Raw genomic sequence first — 21,398 nt, 5'->3', positions numbered from 1 at the left:
CACATACATACACACACACACACCAGTTTCATTACAAAGAAAGCACTTTAGAAGGCTGAGGAGCGAGGATTGCTTCAGGCCAAAAGTTCAAGACCACCATAGGTCTTCCTATGTTGCCCAGGCTGGTCTTGAACTCCTGGGATTACAGGTGTGAGCCACTGTTCCTGGCCTTGAATTCATTTCATGTGTAATTTAAAGATTTTGCACAAACCCATAGATTTCTTGCAAGACTGGTCTACCTTCCTGGATGGCAGCATTGAAACGGAGCGATCCCATTTAGACGGCATGTGCATTCACCACGTGGCCCAATCCTATCCACTCCCTGCTACCCCTCACTATCCTCAGTTATGAACCTGCCGGCGCCACAGGTATCAATGTTTGCCAGCCATCGCAAACAGGAGAACTGAGTCTGGGAAAGGGGAAATGAGACCCCAGGATACAGAAAGGTTCTAAGGAAATGTGGAGATGTTTCTTGCTAGGAAGGGAAAACAGCCTCAGGGACTGAGCGGTTCCGTGCCCACAGTGAGCATGGTGAGAGGTGCATCTCCAGAGAAACGCAAAGTTCACAGGAGAAAATACAAGCTCAGGGAACCCGGCGCCTGTGTTTTGTCACAAGGTAAAAGCCGAGCCTTCCAACACAAAAACGAAGTACAGCACGTCTCCTCAGAACTAGCACATCTTTAAACATGACCCAGATGGCATCACTCAGGGTGGCCCCTTGGAAAGCCATGAAAGCCAGAAAAGAGGCTTTTCCTGCTGCACTTTGAGTATTGAAATGTCTGCGCAGGAAGCCCTTTGAAATGCCCGAATCAGAGAGTGGATTCGCAAACCAAGTTTCTGCTTTATTTTAAAGACTCTTAGCCCAACTTTTACTTTCAGAGTCAGGGACAAGCGGAACATAAATTCTGGGCCCAAGAGCCATGTGGTTGCTGGCCAATGGGAAAACACAACAGTGCCTCCCAGACCCCGCCCTTAACAGCTCCACTGCGCAGCTGAGCCGGCCTTAGAAACGTGCACTGACTCTCCTGGACATGAGCCTCTGTGTGCCACTTCTGCCCTCCTCTGCCTTGCCTGGCCCTGACTGTCTGCCTAGGGACCTGCAGTCTATCTGGCCCTCCATAAAGCTATTTTCAGTTCTGTGCAAAATAGAAGGAGAGTAAAATTGGGGCCCAAATGAAACAGAGCTACTCAGGCTGGTAGCCAAGAAGCATTCCGAGCTCCTTAAGGTATTTTCCTTTTCATTGGCCTCTTAGGATTCAGGTTTGCCAAGGCTCAGGAGCAAGAGCCCAGGGGTGACTACTGCACAGAACAGCTGTGAACCTGGCCTGCTTCTGAGAATGCAAAAGCCCTGTACACAGGATTTCCTGAGGTCAGCCCAAGTCCGGGCTCCCCACCCTCCCAGAATGCCTCAGTTGGCTGGCAAAACATTGTAAGTAGAAAGAGAGATTTGTCTGGAGTCAAAAATCATTTCATACAATAGCAAGACACACCCTGGGTGGAAATCACGGCTACAGAAACTATGTTCTTCCTCCAGTCTTCATCTCAGCGCATCTGTGACCACAAACATGGCCTGTGTAAATTCACATCTTGCTCAATTTTAGAGTCATAGTTTTCTCTATTCAAATACTTTACACTTGTGAGACACGTTATGTGGAAGTCATTTAAACTTGTCTTTTAACATGGCTAATAACCATCTTCTACATTTTTTAGTCATTAATTTGATACCTTCACTAAAAGAAATGCCAGTAATTTGAGGGTTTTCAGAGTGCAGTGTCTTGAGCTCCTCCAGACAGCGAGGAAGCGGAGGTGTCGCTGTTATTATTCTGAGCTGATAGGAAACACATCACGGATTGGACGCCGGGAATCCGCCACTGCATGCCCGGCACACAGATAGAGCAGGTGTTGGCTATAATTGCCTCTAGACTTTCTGCCATGGTCAGCTGAAAGTCAAACCTGTAAATGCTGCCTGACTGCAACAGAACTGGAGTCCACAGACATTTTTGCATCACTGCTTGGTGAAAATATACTGACCGGGTAGGATGAGGCGGAGGGGGACACATTCGGATCAGACGCGGCTGCAATAGCAACCAACAAGCTGTCAGTCTTCACCACCTTTTCTTGTCTTCCTTCTTTTTTTTCTTCTATGGCCAAAAGAGATGACAGATCTGTAAAAAAAATGGACTTGGTCATTTCTGGAAGAAGCATTTTCTTTGATCTGTCCAAGAGCAGGTCAGTGGAAGGTATTTGTGTTAACCTGGATCCTCACCATGTATATTTCCTGAGCTTCTACATGGCAGTTCCATGTTTTAAAGTTCCCTTTGCTGTGGTAGCGCATCTCCACACCAGGCAGTCATCCTTCTTCCTGAGAGCCGCTGTGATCTCACTCATAAGTGGGAGCCGAACAATGAGAACACATGGACACAGGGAGGGTAACATCACACACTGGGGCCTGTTGGGAGGTGGGGGGCAAGAGGAGGGAGAGCATTAAGACAAATACCTAGGCTCAAGGTTTTCCCAGCAGATCTGAGGGAGGACTAAAACAGATGCACACACCGTGCTTTTCTGCATCACCACCGTTCACAGGCTCCCAGGAGCTCCTGTGATCGGTAGAGAGGAGATCATTCAAGTGGCTTCCACCTGGTACCCAAACCCTTGCAGCCTTCAGATCCAGCCCCTCTAATCTCCCTTCTTCCCGGGCATCCTCCCTGGACAACCTGGTCCAGAATGGACTGCCTCCTCGAGAGGCCCCAGGCACAAGGATCCATGCCTTCTATTCCAGAGCATTCTTGACTTCAGGTCAGGTGCTATTGATCAAACATTTGTCTAGAGAGCAGACCTAGCCCATAAGTGTGTGTGAACCACAGAGTAGAGGTGTGGCCCCTGCTCACTGTCCCCTCTGACCCTAGGCCTGGATAAGACTGGGCTCCCCAAAAGCAATTTAAGTGCACCAGGAACTTTCTGTGGCATTCCTGGGAGAATCAGGAAGGAGGAGGGAGAGAGAGAATCAAGTAGGGGCGTGATTCAAGTCCCACTCTCGCTGGCACCTGCAGCGCAACTCCCAGTGTGAGCTGCACACCTTGGAGCTTGTCCCAACTTGAATCAAAGCAACGAGACTTAGGCAATGCTGTGGGCCAAGATGGGGAGACATGAACTCTCTGGATTATCACTCTCAGCTTTCTGCATCCATGAGCAAAGCCCAGAGGCAGATCACTGAGGAGAAACAGAGCATGGCATTAGGTGCTGAAGAACACGGATGCTGTGGAGTGGTCCGGGGTGGGAGGGGGTGGGCAGAGCAACCATTAGCTTCAGGGCCACCGTTATGGGTCAGCCTTCTCCTTGACACACAAGGCGCTCCAAGGAGCCAGAAACCAGAGCTTTCATTTCCTTTGTGACTCTACCAGGTGCTCACAGAACCAGGATGGGAAAGGCACTGTTTAAAAAACAAACACTTACATAGCACTTATCATTACGCCAGGCAATGTTCCAAGCATACAAGCATTAATTCACTTAGCTTCTCAATGTCTCAATTACTTCATGGGTAAAGTAAAGCTAGTAATAATAGCTACTTCCTAGGCTTACAGGGAAGCTCAATAGCCCACTTCAGGTTACAGAGACGAGCTGCCAAGATTTGAACCTGGGCAGGCCAGCTCTGAATCTAATTGCTTAACCAAACCATTAAAATGTGTGCTGGCTCATAGGACCAGACAGATCCAGGTGCAAGTCCCAGTTTATATCAATAAAACTGCATGTCATCCACAGTGGCTGAACTAATTTACACTCCCTCCAATGGTGTAAAGGCGTTCCTATTTCTCCACAGCCTCACCAGCATGCTGTTTCCTGACTTTTTAATAATCACCATTCTAACTGGTGTGAGGTAATTCCTTAAGGATTTAGAACCAGAAATACCATTTGACTCAGCAATCCCATTACTGGGTATATACCCAAAGGGTTATAAATCATTCTACTATAAAGACATATGCACACGTATGTTTATTCCAGCATTATTTACAATAGCAAAGACTTGGAACCAACCCAAATGCCCATCAATGACAGACTGGGTAAAGTAAATGTGGTGCATATACACCATGGAGCCATAAAAAAGAATGAGCTCATGTCCTTTGCAGGCCATGAATGAAGCTGGAAGCCATCATTCTCAGCAAATTGACACAAGAACAGAAAACCAAACACTGCATGTTCTCACTCATAAGTGCGTGTTGAACAATGAGAACACATGGACATAGGGAGGGGGACATCACACACCAAGCCCTTTTGGGGGATGGAGGGCAAGAGGAAGGAGAGCATTAAGAAAAATACTTAATGTGGCCGGGTGTGGTGTCTCACGCCTGTAATCCAAGCACTTTGGAGGCCAAGGCAGGTGGATCACCTGAGGTCGGGAGTTCAAGACCAGCCTGATCAACATGGTGAAACCCTGTCTTTAAAAAAATAATAATAATAAATATAAATAAAAATAAAAATACCTAATGCATGTGGGGATTAAAACCCAGATGACAGGTTGATAGGGGCAGCAAACCACCATGGCACACGTATACCTATATAACAAACCTGCATATACCATACATGTATCCCAGAACTTAAAGTAAAATAAAAATAAAAAATAAAAAAATACATTTCATCTCTAAGCCTTCACTTTCCTATCTTTAAAATGGGCTTTTCTTTAAAAACAAGCCACTAATACCTGTATCTGTGTAAGAAATGTCCAGCCGGTGCTGAGGCCTTGCTGGGAACTCAAATACTCTTAGCGTCCACTACAAAATCCTCTGTAAAACTGACTGCTTGCAATCTTTGACACAGCAATACCTGTCCCCAGTAACTTCCAGCGGCAGATGTGTTATGTGTGTGCATATGAAAAACCTAAAATCCAGGCCATCCAGTACATTCATATGGTATTACCCAGGTCTACACCCCCAGGGACAGTCAGCCATGCCTGAGACTTTCTGGGTTGTCACAGCTGAGGGAGGTGTGCTGCTGGCATCTCATAAGTAGAGGCCAGGGAGGCTGCTAACACCCCACAATACACAGGACAGCCCTTTCTATACTCTTTCTTTCCAACACAGCAATGATTAAAGCAGCTGCCAACACACATATTCAAGGCACAGGTCTCAGTATATTGTTTTTTGTTTTGTTTTGTTTTTTTCCAAGCCAAACTGTATCCAGCTTTATTAAAGATACTTTCCATAAACAATCATGGTATTTCAGGCAGGACATGGGCAGACAATCATTAACAGTAGGCAACAACTTTCAAACTCCCTTCTTTGATGGACTACCAAAAATCAGAAAGCCACTATAAAACCCAATGAAGTCTTCATCTGATGCTCTGAACAGGGAAAGCTTAGAGTGAGGGTTGACATTTCACATTTAGCATGTTGTTTAACAACTTTTCACGAGCCGACCCTGACTTTCAGGAAGTGAAGTGAAAATGGCAGAATCTATCTGAAGATCCACAATCTAGAAATGGAACCACTGCTCTTCTGACAGGTGCCATCTCAGTGGCATCACCAGCAAGTCCAGATTGCCTGACACTGGTAACCAATGACTGGGAGTCAGGTCCCAACAGATGCCTGGGCTTAAGGGAGTTAAGTCTATGCTGAAAGACGGAGAGGGAGAAGAGGACATGAAAGCGAATTTGTGTTTCCATACCACAAGGCTTTTGTGTGCCAAGGTGGCCATGTGTGTCAAAGTCAGGGAATCCCTCCTCCTGGGAGCCAAGAGGAAGTCTCTCAAAACTAGAAGGGAAAGGCGTTTCCCCACATCAATCCAGCTTTGGAGACATTCTATTAGTGACATATGCCCCTTCCCCCAAAACAACAATGAAGTGTTCTGTGTGCTAACAACATAGCTTAAAAAAAAAAAAAAAAGGTAAAACAAAATTATGCATTTTGATAAAACTTGATAAAAAATAGTATTTCAAACTGTACAGTCACCAGTGTACTGGCAATGACCAATAGACCAGGACATTTTGCTGCAAATCTACTAATGTTCCCTAAAGGGTGACCTCCGGTGCTCAAGGTGATCCCACCACAAGGCTGCAGGCTGCCACTCTCAAAGAGAATAACTACCTTAGTCAAAGCTGGTGGAAACATGAAAGCCTGCCATTAAAAGAAACACATGCTGGACTGGTTCTCCTGGAATTAGCCGTTTGGACTCTCCTCAGGAATCATTAACTAGACATTTTGCCTGATTTTGTGCAGGTTTGGTTATTCTTTGGAAAAAGCAATCTTTTTTCTTTTTTTTTTAAACAAGAGAAAACTACAAAGCACTGTACAAGGAGGACTTTGGGCACCATCAGCTCCTCTCAAAACCCCTATGATGAGACTATTACTCAGAATAGCCTAGGCTATTCCACACTAATAAATTAACACTGAAATTCCAGTGGCTAAAAAAATCTAAAAGTTGATTTCCTGCTAATGCAAATTATGATTCTGACCAGACAATTCTGCAGGGCAGTCATCCTCCATGCAGTGACTCAAGGATCCAGGCACCTCCACACGTGTGGTGCCACCATATCAAAAGTTGGCTTCCAGGTCACCACAGCAAGAAAGAACAAAATTGGGAGTTGTAGATCGCTTCCTAAATACTTCAGCACTTCTGTTTATAGCCTATTTGTTATAAGTAGTCATAGAATACCCCAAGTTCAAGGAGACTGAGAAATATATAGAAAGTACGTGGGAAATACCTCTATCATCATTTATTTGTGTTACATACACTCCAGTTATGCTCTTTCAGTTCTCTTACAATGTACAGTATTGTTGACTGTAGTCACCCTGTTGCACTATCAAATCTAGATCTTATTTATTTAACCTAACCACATTTTTACCCATTAATCTCCCTCATATGTAGATGAGCAGCCTGATGAATGGGGCCTATTCCAAATATTTTTTCTCACCAACCCAAAACTTAGATTCAGAAACTAGTGCTGATTTTTTTTTTTTTTTTTTGAGACAGAGTTTCGCTCTTGTTACCCAGGCTGGAGTGCAATGGCGCGATCTCGGCTCACCGCAACCTCTGCCTCCTGGGTTCAGGCAATTCTCCTGCCTCAGCCTCCCGAGTAGCTGGGATTACAGGCACGTGCCACCATGCCCAGCTAATTTTTTCTATTTTTAGTAGAGATGGGGTTTCACTATGTTGACTGGGATGGTCTCAATCTCTCGACCTCGTGATCCACCCGCCTCGGCCTCCCAAAGTGCTGGGATTATAGGCTTGAGCCACCGCGCCCGGCCACTAGTGCTGATTTTTAGAGAATGTTAGGTGATACTTTGGTAAAACTTATTGAAACGGTACTTCTCCTAATCACATTATGTCATTTTCTGTAATCTTGTAACTCTAAGATAAAATTTAAGATAAGAAATATATTTATGCCCCATATCCATTAGCAACAAGATCATTAAATCTCTTTAGGCACTATTATTTAGAAAAAAGAAAAAAAACCCTGTCCAATTATTTTTAGCAGGAAAAAATTTACAGAGCTTTCAGCCTAGCATTTAATCACTTTTCTCTTTTGCACTGGTGACTCATTTTGAGCTTATGATAATTTCAAAATAAATATTTTTTAAAGCCTCAGGGCATTCATTGCGTAATGATCATTTGAAAGATTTTTTGGTTATGGTGTTCTGAAATGAATAAAAAGGCTGCTCATAGCAACACTTATTTCTATATTAAAAAGATGAAATTGCTCATTAAGTGGTACAAGTCAATTTCTTTCATCAGCGTAACTGCCCATTTTAGTGAAGATTCCATCTCTGAATTAAGCAAATGGCTATACATTTCGAAGTCAATAGCTATATTCTGTTTCCTCTAACATGAACATCTCAGACATCTTAGTGTCGTTAGCCTCTTTATAACGCCTCTCTCTGAAAAGACTGAAGACAGCGTTTTGTTGTTATTGTTGCCATTGTGTGTTTTGTACTTTTGCTTTTTTAGAGGCAATATGTTTGTGTGTTAGCTATGGTCTGGCTGGTCATGATATTTTTAAAAAGTATGGTGAGGCCGAGTAGCCCATTTGACAATAAATGTAAAGTGCTCACATTTCTGTTGGTCTGTTTGGAATTTCCCTAAGGAGAGTTATTTTTTTTCTGTAATAAAACCAGAAGTCGAATGTAATAAACAATAGTTGGTCTGTGAGAGTTTGTGGCTAATCTGAGTATGGAACAGCCTGTGGACTTTGTTTATTTCCTTTTCCCAACCAAACCCTTGAAACTAGAGGCTGGGAGGAAGGAGTAGAGTTGAGGGGCATTGGGCTGGGTGGAAGAAATGACCTTGCAGATTATTTTGAATTCTGTAATGCATGCAAAAAGTAATGAGAATGAGATAGCTGAAGCTTCAATTCTTTGGAGAGAGATTTAAATTCATTTGTCCATTACAGGAGGCCAAAAAAAAAATGCCATTTTTAATTTAGGCAATTGGAGAACTCTGAAAGCAATATTTAGTACTTTAAAAAAAAAAAAAAAAGCCTGTCGTGGGATTTCAGCCCACAGCCTAGGAAATCTTAATTTTTATTGTATTTCAAATGAAGAAAGGTCATTTCTTGGATGTGCTTGACAGAAGATTGTAATTTTAAACTGGTAATTTTAATGAGAAGTGGGATTTCCATAAAAAGGGAATAAACTTTTGAGGAAGTAAAATTAAGAGTGCATGTTCTGTCCACCATGGCATTTCCAAACAGATCAGTAATCCCAACGTTGCCACCTGCTCTGCCACGCTTTCCTGAAAAACGCCAATTCTTCAGTACCTACATCTATCTGCTTCTCATGCCTTCTCAATGCACCAAACAAGACCTCAGACCTTTCTCTTGCGATGTCTGATCCAGGCACTGTTTCTCTTCTCTGAGTGCTAAACAGAGAGAACATTGTATTTCGATCTTCCTGGATTTATGGCAGAGATGGGGCAGTCAGCCTGGGAGGGCACCCAGTGGAGTGAGCCCACAGTGTGGAGGGGTGAGTGCCTCCTGAGGAATCTTGCCCCCTCTGTGGTCCACGTTTTCTGGCAGATCCAAGAGGTCACTTAAGGAGTTTTGAACAACCTGTACTATAACATCCAGATGACGTCTCAGCCTCATCTGCAATTGACCCATTGCTACCTAACCAAACAGAGTCACTTTGCCTGTGTGCAATGGAAAGCCAAAAAACTGACACACTGGATTTTTGCAGGAAAAAAAAAAAGCCAATCAATTGGCAACCAGACAGGAGGAAACCCTCAAAGCTGTCTCCCTGAGCTGGGGGCTGAGCGGGGTTTTATAAGCACAGGGTAATAAGGTGTGATCTGATTGGATCTTGCACTGAGGTGATGCTGGGAGGCATAATCTGACCGATCCCGCTGGACGATGCCAGGGTTTGATGTGGTTGAATCCTGGATCCCGCCACACGGCATCCACTTTCAAATGTGGTTTCACTCCTCAGTTTGGGCACCTGGGGCTGCCCATGGTTACGCACTTGACTCATCTGGGCATGCTCCAGCAATGTGACCTTTGACCTGCAGGTCCATGGTAACTGAACAACAACTCACAACCTTGTTACGTGAAAAGTTGAGCCAGACAGGTCTGGTGCAGTTACACATCCCCACAGGATCTGGCTTTACTGACTGTTGGGCATCGTGGGCATTCAGTTTTTTTTAAGTTCCTCAGGTGATTCTAACACGCAGCAGGGGCTGAGAGCCACAAAGTTACTTTCTGAGAAGGAACAAATATCAGCAAAGAAAGAGAAACAGGAAAGCCCCTTGGCAGCAGCCTGGTGAGTACGGGGTGAGGTGGCACCAGGTCAGGTTGGAGGATGGGCACAGTGAGGGCCTATCGACTGTGTTAGGATAAACACCAAATCCTGGAAAGCCCTGGGAAGTCAAAGAAGGGCGACAGGACAGAGTGATGCGTCAGCTCTTCGTTGCCGTATTGCTGGTGCTACAATAAAAGTTTATTGAACATGTGCACTCAGGCGGGAATCAGAGGCTCAAGAGAAAAGCTAAGACCACCTGGAAGCTGAGCCTTGCCTAACTAAATGTATTGAGTCTCCCTCCAGCTAACTAAGGGGTCAGATGCCACTCATTTCTGCTTGGGAACAGTCATTTGCTTTAACTCTCAGCCTCTTGCGGCAGCCATCCTGCCTTCCCCTCAGTGTCCTCCTTCCCACCACAGTAAGTCATTCCGGAGTGCTACGCTCCACTTAAAAATAAACAAACACCTTCTGTCTCCATCCTGGCACAGTTTCAGCTTATTTAGCATTCTAATATATGTCATCTGTTTTCCCAAACAATCTAACATGGGCATAGCACGATGGGGTTGATAATTTGGGCAAATGAGAAACAGCCTGCCATCAGCACAGACATAATGGCATTTGATTTGCTGTCCATAGATCCCATTGTGTGTTCGCTCCTCTCATCCTTGGACGATAAACACAGGAAAAGACTGCAAGATTTCCAGCCCTGGCTCTAAGGCAGAGAATAGGATCTGGAGGCAGAGAACCCAAGGCTGTTTCAAGCCTGACTTCTTAGAACTAGATTGAAAGGAAAACCTTTCCACCCTAAGCAACCAAAGGACCAGAGGCTACTCCTTTTGATGTTTTCTACAGTGCAGACGGGAAATTGGCTGTTCTGCAGCAAATCAGACTGATTACAGATCAAGTCTTCATTTGCAACTTTGTAACTTCACTCCAGCCAGTGAATGGTTGCTGTCCACAACCAATCAGGTTGACTGCTTATCTTCATTTGCACAGAAGTATAACGTTGTAACTTCACCCTAGCTTCTGATTGGTTGCTTTGTGCAACCAATCAGTAGTTTGCACAGGAAAAAAAAAAGTGTGACCTTTATAACTTCACTTCAGCCTCTGGTTGGCTGCTGTCCACAACCAATCAGAGTGATTGGGGGCCACCACTTCACTTACATGAGGTGAGCATGAAGTGGCCAATAGGACACTCCTAGCAGGTATTTGGCCCCGAGAATATTCTGTATCCAGGCCCTTGAGCCACTGCTCAGGTCCAGTCCCACACGACGGCTGTACTTTTGTCTTTACTGTTTTTGCTCTTTCGTTGCTTCATTCTTTCTTTGCTTTGCTGGGCATTTGGTTTAAGTCTTTGTTCAAAATGCCAAGAACCTGGACAACTGGCAGTCACGACCCTCTACCAGTGACAGCTCTTCCAGAAAGTCAATATGATTGAAACATCATTTGCCTTGAAGCAAATTCATTTGGCAAGCACAAAGTGGAAGCCAATCATGTGACAGGCATATTGGCTCTGGAGTGAAAATGTAGCAACAGTCTCTGCTATTGAGGGGAAGATAGGTTCATGAGCAAGACCAGATTACGGAGCACAATGAGTCAGATCACAGCTCACAGGAGGAACAAGAAGGAAACTCACAAGACATGGCCAATCCCACACTCAGAGATGAGGCAAAGCTCCACCAGTATTTTAGTCCGTGCACGCTGCTTTATAAAGGAATATCTGAGACTGGGTAATTTATAAAGAAAAGAGGTTGATTTGGCTTACAGCTCTGCAGGCCGCACAAAAAGCATTGCACCAGGATCTGCTTCTGGGGAGGCCTCAGGCTACAACCACTCACGGCCTAAGGGGAAGAGGAGCTGGGATATACAGGAATCACGTGGTGAGAGAGGAAGCAAGAGAGAAGGAAGGCACCAGGCTTTTTCTTTTTAATCCTCTACATTTATTAATCAAAAATAATTTCAACTTTTATTTTAGACTTCGGGGTACAAGTACAGGTTGTTTTAAAACGGATTTTGCATGATGCTGAGGTTTGGGATATGGATGGCAGATCATTGAGGCAGACTTTTTAACGACCAGTTCTAGGGGAAATTGATACTGTGAGAAGTCACTTATCCTGGGAGGACATTGCCAAACCACTCATGAGGGATCCACCTTACGGCTTAAACACCTTTCATTAGGTCCCACCTCTAACAATGAGGATTCAATTTCAGCATGAGGTTTGCAGGGTCAAATATTCAAATACCAGCAAACCAGGGTGAACTGGAAGAAGTTACCACTGCTCCCAGTCAAGCCCAGAATTTCTGTCCTATGCAGACCAAGCATTTTCACACAGAGCTTTCTAAGTCCTTAGGTCATTACAGAAGTAACATTCCCTCTGGCTGAAAGGAGACACCAGAGGGAAGTCCCTCAGCCTTCTGCCCAACTGGTCATCCAGGAGCTCTGTGCTGTTTGTTCTGAGAGGGGCTGAGCTGAAGCCTAAGGCTCAGGCTTCTGGGGGGCAGTATCACCCAGCCGGTCCTCCCTGGGGACCCCAGAATCCACAGCGACTCAGGCCCCTGTACGACCTGGAGCTTGTACACCTACATTTTTCCATTCATGTGTCTGTTCACTGGGTCAGTCTTTTAACAAACATTTACTCAGCCATCACTGCTCACCAGATACAGGATAAAAGCAACACACAAGACCAGAGTTTAGGCCTTAGAGACCTGCCAGTCTACAGGGCAAATTTCTACCAGGGATATGGGAACCCAGATGTTGAAAAGGGCCTTGGGGATGCTTCATAGAGACGACAGATGGAACACCGTTGCATTTCCAGATGCCCTCGGCCAAGGCCACATCTGCAGACCTTCCCTGAAGTGGGCAAACCAAGCTGCCTACCTTGGCTCCATGCCTGACTCTGGCCTCTCTGCAGGAGGCTTTCCCCTGGGACTCAACCATGAGTCCTGGGAACCACCAGAGGAAGAATAACAGGAGGCCCAGAGATGGCCACATGCAGCCTGTTTGTCCCACCTCATGCCTCTTCCCAGCTTTGGGTCCATTCAGGTATTCACTTATTCTCATAAAAACCACACGCTGGGCTGGGTGCAGTGGCTTACGCCTGTAATCCCAGCACTTTGGGAGGCCGAGGCGGGTGGATCATGAGGTCAAGAGATCGAGACCATCCTGGTCAACATGGTGAAACCCTGTCTCTACTAAAAATACAAAACATTAGCTGGGCATGGTGGTGCGTGCCTGTAATTCCAGCTACTCAGTAGGCTGAGGCAGGAGAATTGCCTGAACCCAGGAGGTGGAGGTTGCGGTGAGCCAAGATCGCGCCATTGTACTCCAGCCTGGGTAACAAGAGCGAAACTCCATCTCAAAAACAAACAAACAAACAAACAAACAAACAAACAAACAAACAAAAAAACCATGTGTTACATTGCCTCTAATCCCATATGGGCCTGAAGCCCCCTTAATGCTCATCAAACAGTTAATGATTTTCTTTACTCTCTCAGAAATTAAATACGGACATAAAGATCGTCACTGTTAAATACTGTCCTCAAGAAAGTCCCATGTTTCTCAGACATAAATTTTACATGATCACAAATGGCCATATAATGCTTGCAAAGTGCCTTGAGAAGTTTCTGGTCTACCATGGTGCCAGCTCTCTGCTGCATGCTGGCACTAAGGAACGAAGAAGGAGCTGGAAAATACGCAGGAGCAGACCCAGGCAGAAGCCAAGAGGACAAGCTGTTTGGAGGGGAATGTGGGGGGTCTGAAAAAAAAAAGTTATTCACCCCCTGCTTTTCTTCTTCCCTTCTCAATATTAAGTCTCCTTAAGGAGCAGTAAGAGGCCTAAGTGAATAAAACCAGGAATAGTGACTGCAGACTACAAGGAGTCTCTAGCCCCAAACTAGAAAGCAAGAGAAGGACGTTAAGAGAGAGCAAAAAATAACATTACCACGGCATCAAATGTCAGGAACTCAGCTTGGCTTTTGTATATTACTTCACTTAAAACCCACAATGAGGGCTGAGGTGTGAGGATCACTTGAGCCCAGAAAGCTAAAGCTGCAGTGATCTATGATTGAACCATTGCATTCCAGCCTGGGCAACAGAGCAAGACCCTTTCTCTACAAAGAAAACCAAAAGAACAAAGGCTTTCAGACTCTTTTGGACCAGAGTAAGGAATAGATTTTCTACTGCACCTCTCTACAGATACCACACACACGTACACACATACAGATGAAGCCAAAAGTCAAACAATACTTGCCTTTACTATGTGGGATGCACTGAATAGCTTCTATTTGGTTTTCTTATAATACTGGGTCATGACCATCTAAATCAATTTCATGGCTTCACAGTTTGGAAAACACTCACCTAGGATATAAGAAGCCACCTGAGCTGATTGCTAGATAAACTAGCCCCATTCTGAATGAGAGGGTTAGAAAACTGACATGAGACTATGAATCAGGAGCCTCAAATCCCAGTGTCACTGCTTCTGGGCCAGTGGCTCCTCCTTCCTGAGTGAATGTGAAAACCTAATGGTATCATTTCTTTTCTTTTCTTTTCTCTTTTCTTTTTCTTTCTTTCTTTCTCTTTTTCTTTTCTTCTCTTCTCCTCTCTCTCTCTCTCTCTCTCTCTCTCTCTCTCTCTCACTCTCTCTCTCTCCTCCTCCTTCTCTCCTTCTTTCTTTTCTTCTTTCTAACAGGGTCTCACTCTGTTGCCCAGGCCAGAGTATAGTGGTACAATCTTGGCTCACTGCAATCTCTGCCTTCCAGGTTCAACCTTCCAGGTTCCAGGTTCATTCTCATGCCTCAGTCTCCTGAGAAGTTGGGTTTACAGGTGTGCACCGCCATACCTGGCTATGATGATGCCACTGCACTCCAGCCTGGGTGACAAGAGCAAACCTGTCTCAATAAATAAATAATTAGGAAGAGCCTCAGAGTTGGCACTACAAGGTGTAGACGTGGAACAGGCTGAGCCCTGGCCTCAGGGAGCTTCTAGAATTGTGTGAAGACAAAAGCTACGGCATAAAGGACTGTTGAACAGAATATGGAGTGGAGAGTCCTAAGGGAAAGGGCCCCTGACATCTGGAAACTCTTCTGACACTCACAGCGAGACCATGTTCTTGTGCTGGACCTACCTGATCTCACAGAACACCAACATCAGGCGAGGTCACTGGAAAAAAACAAAATCACTGTGCAACCCTCCAAAAAACTAACACTCTTGGTAAAAATGAGTGACTGCTACTTCTTTACCAATTACAGCCTTGTCCTCACTTTAGTCTGCCCTCCCTGTCAATAACACTTATTGAGATACCGAATCATAACACTGGTCTTCACCCTACTCAAAATTACCCAACCAAAACCCAGACTCTAATTTCATCAACATTGTCTTCCTGAGATATCCCGCTCATTTTTGTGGAGCAAATCCTCCCTCAGCAAACCAAGTGATAAACCCAGCTGGTCAACTGCGGGTGTGTTCCCGGAAGATGCTGACACTAAGAAATGAGGGAATTCAGAACATGTTGCCCCCAGATCTGCTGCTGTAGAATACTGACCATTTCAAGTTAAAAGCAGTTAAGAAAATAGCAGATGCAAGACCACTCTGATCTGTTTCTTAAAAGCAAAAAATAATTCCCATGTGAAGAAGGCACTCCCTGTACCAGAAGCAAAGTCACACTCCCATCAAGGATGGGGAACCGAGGTCAAGCAAAATCTGCACACTCACCCTTATCTTCCTGGCCACTTCTCCACCCAACTAACCATGCTAGCCCAGGCCCCTTTGCCTTGTCACATTTTCATAATGCACGACCCTTTGTCCAATACACCATGTAAGTGTTCACTCTAGCTGCCTTTTTGGGTCTTCATTTCCTTACGAAGATTCCTGTGTCATGTAAAACTTGTGTTAAATAAATGTGTATGTTCTTCTCTTGTTCATCTGTCTTATGTCAATGTAACTCGCAGGTGCAGCCAAAAACCCCTATGAAGGAACAGGTAAAGTTGTGCCTCCCCTCCACCACCAAGGATCCAGGGCAGGTCCATGGAGGGTTGGGATCTGGGGATGAGCAGAGGCAATAGCCCCGCGCTTCTGTGTAGTGGAGGAACCCAGGAAAGCCACTGAAGGCAAAGGTCCCAGGCCTGCTCTGCATGGAAAAACAGAGCAAAGGACAAAGACCTTGCAGAGTCCAGAATTTATGCCAGAAGTTTATTTTAAGCAAACAGAACATGACAAAAACTATAGTTAACAGAAAACATCTATCTGGGCATGGTGGCTCTTGCCTGTAATTACAACACTTGAGGAGGCTGAGGCAGGACGATTGTTTGAGGCTAGAAGTTCAAGACCAGCTGGGCAGCACATTAAGACCCAAATCTTTACAATAAAATTTCTTTAATTAGCCAGATTGCTGGTACATAGTCTCAGCCACTTGGGAGGCTGAAGTTGGAGGATCGTTTGAGCCCAGGAGGTTGAGACTTCAGTGAGCCAAGACTGCGCCACTGCACTCCAGCCTGGGTGACAGAGCAAAACTGTGTCCCCCCCCCAAAAAAAAAAGGATAAAAGAAAGAGAGAGGGAGAGACATAGACAGAGAACAGAACGAAAAAAGAAAAGAAGTAAAAGAAATCCATTTAGAAGCTCTGTGTGGGATTAACTGAAAGACAAATACTGGTGGCTAGAAGACCAGTGAGCAGGCTATGAGAAGTGCGTGCATTAAAGAAAGAAAGAGAGGGAGAGGGAAAGGGAGATGTGGAATGAATGAATGAAAGAAAGAAAGAAGGAAGGAAAGAAAGAAGGAAATGAAGGAAAGAAAGGAAGGAAGGAAGAAAGGAAGGAAGGAAGGAAGGAAGGAAAGGAAGAAGGAAAGAAAGAAAGAAAAGAAAGAAGCCCATGTAGTAACTCAGTGTGGGATTAATTGAAAGAGACAAATACTGGTGCAGCTGGGAGCCCACTGAGGAGGGTGTGAGAAGGAAGCGCATTGGGATGCTGAGAGACTACTCCATGTCCCTGCTGGGAACATGGAGTCTTCCTCTCCTTTATTCCTTGCAAACTCAACGTGTTCCTTTGAAGCAAAAGAGAAAGAACCTATACAGCTCCGCCTGTCCGAGCTGCTTGCTGGTCCCAGAACACAAGCTGCCTGTCTCCTTGCTCCTGGCCAAAAAGCACCAAGAGGAAAGCATCAGAGAGCAGATGATTCAGCTCCTCAGAGAAACACTAGACACAGATGGCAGAAGAGAACACTAACTCAGAGTTTGTGAACTGGATTCTCCTTCAGTCATACAAGATGCATGTCTAATTAATGGAAATGACTTTGGAGCAAATGCCTTTGGTTTCATAAGGGGAAAATATTTGATATGAGGCATTTGTCCAAATGTATTTCCTCCAAAGAACCTTGAAAAGGAAGAAACACAGAATGCAAGCTAAGTGTGAGTGGTAACTGATTTCTAGCTTGGAATGTTTTATTAACAATACCTGGTTCATCCGCTGTTTGGGAGAGAAACTTTTAATTCCAACTGGTACCTAACCAGTCCTAAGAAGGTTCACTGACCACCTTACTTAGCACCTATGTAAAGTGGCTCAGGAGTACAAGAGGCTAAATGGTAATTTGGAAGCGCGCTGGGCTTCTTCCTGTCCTGCCTGGACTAAGATGTCTGCTGAGTTTCATGAATGTTGCATGCCACGTATAATTACACTAGATCATCACACCTCATCCGAGCCCGCACCGGATGATAAACGGGCTGTGGCAGGCTCTGTCTCCATCGTCATGTGGAATTATTCAGCACCTAGAGTGTATTCCACTTCTCTTTGGGCCCATAAACATACATATTTATCAAAAAAGCCTTTGCAATTCTGACACCATCTCCTTTAAGACACTATCCTATTTGTGGGTAATCAGCACCTCATGAATATTAGATTTCTGCCTTAATTTTGCTAGTGTGACTTTCTTCTTGGCAGGGAAAGGTCAGGACTCAGTCAGGTGAATGTTGCTAAGAAAAAAAAAAAAGCAGAACAAACTCCTGCTCTGGCCAGGAGAATGATGGTTCAGGGATGAACAGGCCTCCTCCCCACTTTTCTTCCTCTCTCTTCTAGGTTCCCAGCACTCCCCTGCCCCGTCCCACCCAGCCTTCCTGTCTCATTGTCCAGAGATACCCGCGTGGTTAAATGGCTCATCACTGAATAGAAGCAAAGAAGTATCAAAGGCATAAGTACCTATATGTCAGAAGAACTCAGAAACAGATGATGGGAGAGTCACCAGGAGAGAGCTGAGCCTTGCACCGAGATCGTGAGTGGAGAAACATCTTCCTGCCCCTATCTACAGTTCAGAAGGACTAGCCTCACATCCCAGTGCAGTCAGGGCTCCTCAAGACTCCATGTCCACGGAGAGGTGGCGCTGATGGTGAGACAGCCGGAAGGATGGTTTCTACAGTAACCCACAGAGTGCTCAGAACTCATTCTCCAAATCAGTCACTTTCAAATCAGAAACGAGAAAGAGGGAGATGAAATCAAAACTAAGTTAATGTTCTGTTAATGACATAGCTGGACCCTAGGAGGCAGTCCCTGGGCTGGGCAGTATCTCAGTAAGGTATAAGGGCTAGGCTGTGCCCTGACATACCTGTGAAGCCTTGATCCCAGCCCCCGAACCTTCTCTTCAGCCAGCCAGCCTTTAATTCACTCAGCTATCACTAAATGAGCACCTACAATATGCCAGACATGGGGCTAAGCACTAAAAGTGCAAAGAGAAACTGGACAGTGTCTAAACCTTTTAAATCCATTCATTCATTATATATGAAGATTTGAATGGGGGCCTAAAGAGAAGGGACCCTAAAATGGGAGAGTGGAGGAACAGTAGGATTGTTGACAGGCTTCAGGCATGTACAGGTCTCTACTAGGTAACAGATATTGCTGGCTGGATTTAAGGCAAAGGGCCAAACAGATGTGGTCAATATCCATTCATAAAGCATAGTCTTCATAGGTGGACATAAGTATTTTGTGTTTATTTGTTTAATGATCAATTATAAATTGAATAAGTACTAGAGAAGCAAGACAGTGAGTTTTGTAGCAAGAAAAACAAGAAACACCAAATCTAGCCTGGGACCTTTGGGGAGGCTGCTCTGAGGAGGTCAGCTGAGGTGAGGAGTGAGGAGCCAGGTAAGGGGCTGGAGAAAACATTCCAGACAGCAGGGGCAACCAGGGGAGAAGACCCTGACTTAGAAAGCACTGAATGCATTCAAAGCGACAGTGCCATCCCAGCACTTTGGGAGGCCAAGGTGGGTGGATCACCGAGGTCAGGAGTTTAAGACCAGCCTGATCAACACGGTGAAAGCCTGTCTCTACTAAAAATACAAAAATGTGCTGGGTGTAGTGGTGCATGCCTGTAATCCCAGCTAATTCTCCTGTAATTCCCAGGAGAATCACTTGAACCCAGGAGGCGGAGGTTGCAGTGAGCCGCGAACACGCCATTGCACTCCAGCCTGGGCAACAAGAGTGAAACTCTATCTCTAAAAACAGAACAAAACAAAACACAAAAAGTGGCACTACCAGAAAGCCAGGGGACTGGGGAGAGTGACAAGGGAGAGAGAGGCAGAAGATGGGGTGGGAAGGCATGGGGCTGGCACAGGGGCTTTCCTTGGGGTCTCAAGACCCCACCAAGGGTTCCATAAATAGAATCTAGTGAGTCTGTGAATACGGATAAAAAATTACAATTTTGTGCTCACCAACCTCAAGCTGAAATTGAGCATCTCCCTAACAGTAGTATTAGTACCCAGGACCTTGTCATCGATATAAGCCATAGAGGTCTCTATATCACAGCAGGTTTTTTGCAGATATCATGCTGTATCATTTATACTGATCACTACATTGAAATTATGATGCCTATCAGTCCTACTGCTATAATGTATTACTAGAAAAGCAAATCTGTGATTATATTACATTTTAAGGTTAATAATTATATTTCAATATAATTTATTTTGTTAATACCATGTATTTTACTATATGCATTTAAAAAATTGTTCAGAAAAGGAGTCCATTGGCTTTGCTCAAAGGCATTCATGGTACAATAGAGCTAAGGACCCCCAGCTAAAGCTCCCTGGAGGAGCTTACAGTCTTGAGGGGAAGGCAATTTGGGGCCAGAATGAGCTGAACTATGAATGGGTCAGTGCCAGGGGCTCTGGGAAGACAGAGGAGGCAATTCTTGCATCACCTGGGATGGGTGTCAGTCATGTCCACGAGGGTGGTTAGAGGCATCTTCTCAGACCGTATCCCACCCCTGCCACCAGCCAAAGGTGCGCGCAGCACAGGGAAGGCCACCAAGCCAGACCCTGTCGAGCTGTTGTGACCTGGGAAGCTTCATCTCAGGAGGGGCAAGAGCAGCCTTCCCCAACCCTCTGCATCCCATCACTGCGGAGACCAGGGTGGAGCCCAGACAGACAGAAGACAGTACTCTGTCTTCGTTATTTACTTACTCATATTCTCCCTGTTTCTCTTGTTCATTTACTCTCTCTCCTCTCTCATTCCTACTGTCTGTCCTCTTTGATTTTTTTCTCCGCCTTTTTCCCCCTCTCTCTTCCCCTTATCCACTTCCTCTCAACTCTGTTCACTTCTGCATTTTTCCTCTGCATTTATTCCACAGTCCTTCACTTCTAACCTGCCACAGAACCCCGGAACATTAAGAACTGGGTGGGAGACCACAAACCTGATAGTTAAAGCTCTCTCTGCCCTATTTTTAAGGTGGGGAAAACAGGCTTGGAGAGTGGAGAACCACACCCCATCTCTAGATGTGTCTAGCACACCCTATTCCCAGCCCTGTGCTTTGCCCCTGTGCCCGGAGAGGGTCTCAGCATGACACAAGCCTCAAAGGCAGAGCTGGAAGGGCCTCAGCTTGCCTCCCCCTGGCAGCCCTTGGCAGTGTCGATGGGGTCGGAGGTGAGCACCCTCTTATTCATCCAGAATCCCTGCCTTGCCCGCAGTAGAGCTGATTCCCAAGCAGAAGAGCAGCAAACTGAATCCAAAGGCAGGGACTACCCGCAGGATGGAAGGCACTCTCTCCACAGTGAAAATGGGCCTCTCTCTCTGCTCCACTTGCCCCCCCGCAGCACTTGTCCTGGGAAACAGAACCCCAACATCAGGGAATGACAGAGAAGGAATGACGGGGTCCCTTGCCAAACTGCTGAGCTTGGTGAGGACCTCATATTGTCTTCTTCCAGAAAAGACAAAGACAGCAGGCAGTGGGGATGGGGTGACACTAATCCCTGTGGAGCCTGCCTGGGATGGGGAGGGCTGAGGCTGGGGGGTGACTTCCCAGGGCAAAGCTGGTGCCCCAACCCCACCCTCCTCTGTGCTTCTGAAGCATTTCACACACTGGCTCGTCACCACCGCAGCACTATCTGGTAGCTGCAAATTTAATTTGTTATGACTTGTTGCAGCACGAGGCCTGGGAAAGACCAGGCACTTGGTAAATTTTAGTCGAGGAAAGTGAAACTGGCTGTTGAAACATTTCTAAAGTGACAGAGTGAAGGGAGAAAGTGGCATCATTCACATCACACACCAAAGCAAATGTCTAAAGTGCTTTCTTTCCCTCCCAAGTCAGGAGAGGAGCAAGAAAATGAGAAAACGGAAAAGTCCAAGTGTCTTCTCGCTCATGGCTGCCGGAGGGTGGGCTGAGCACGATGGGCCCATCTTCATGAGATCACAGAAGTGAGTC

General features: G+C 45.5%; 1 long non-coding RNA gene across 1 annotated transcript in view; it reads right to left on the bottom strand.

Annotated features, from left to right (window-relative positions):
• Window positions 1-2,030: 2,030 nt before the first annotated feature.
• LOC141581008 (uncharacterized) overlaps window positions 2,031-21,398 on the bottom strand; it is a 181,610-nt gene continuing 162,242 nt past the window's right edge. The window contains exons 5-6 of the long non-coding RNA XR_012513407.1: window positions 2,267-2,449; window positions 2,031-2,165 (exon numbers count right to left, since the gene is read on the bottom strand). This is a non-coding gene — a long non-coding RNA (uncharacterized LOC141581008). The remainder of the gene's footprint in view (window positions 2,166-2,266; window positions 2,450-21,398) is intronic.

This window comes from Saimiri boliviensis, chromosome 14 (genome assembly GCF_048565385.1).
Source record: "Saimiri boliviensis isolate mSaiBol1 chromosome 14, mSaiBol1.pri, whole genome shotgun sequence".
Classification (NCBI taxonomy): domain Eukaryota; kingdom Metazoa; phylum Chordata; class Mammalia; order Primates; family Cebidae; genus Saimiri; species Saimiri boliviensis.
This window is presented reverse-complemented; position numbering and strand designations above follow the sequence as displayed.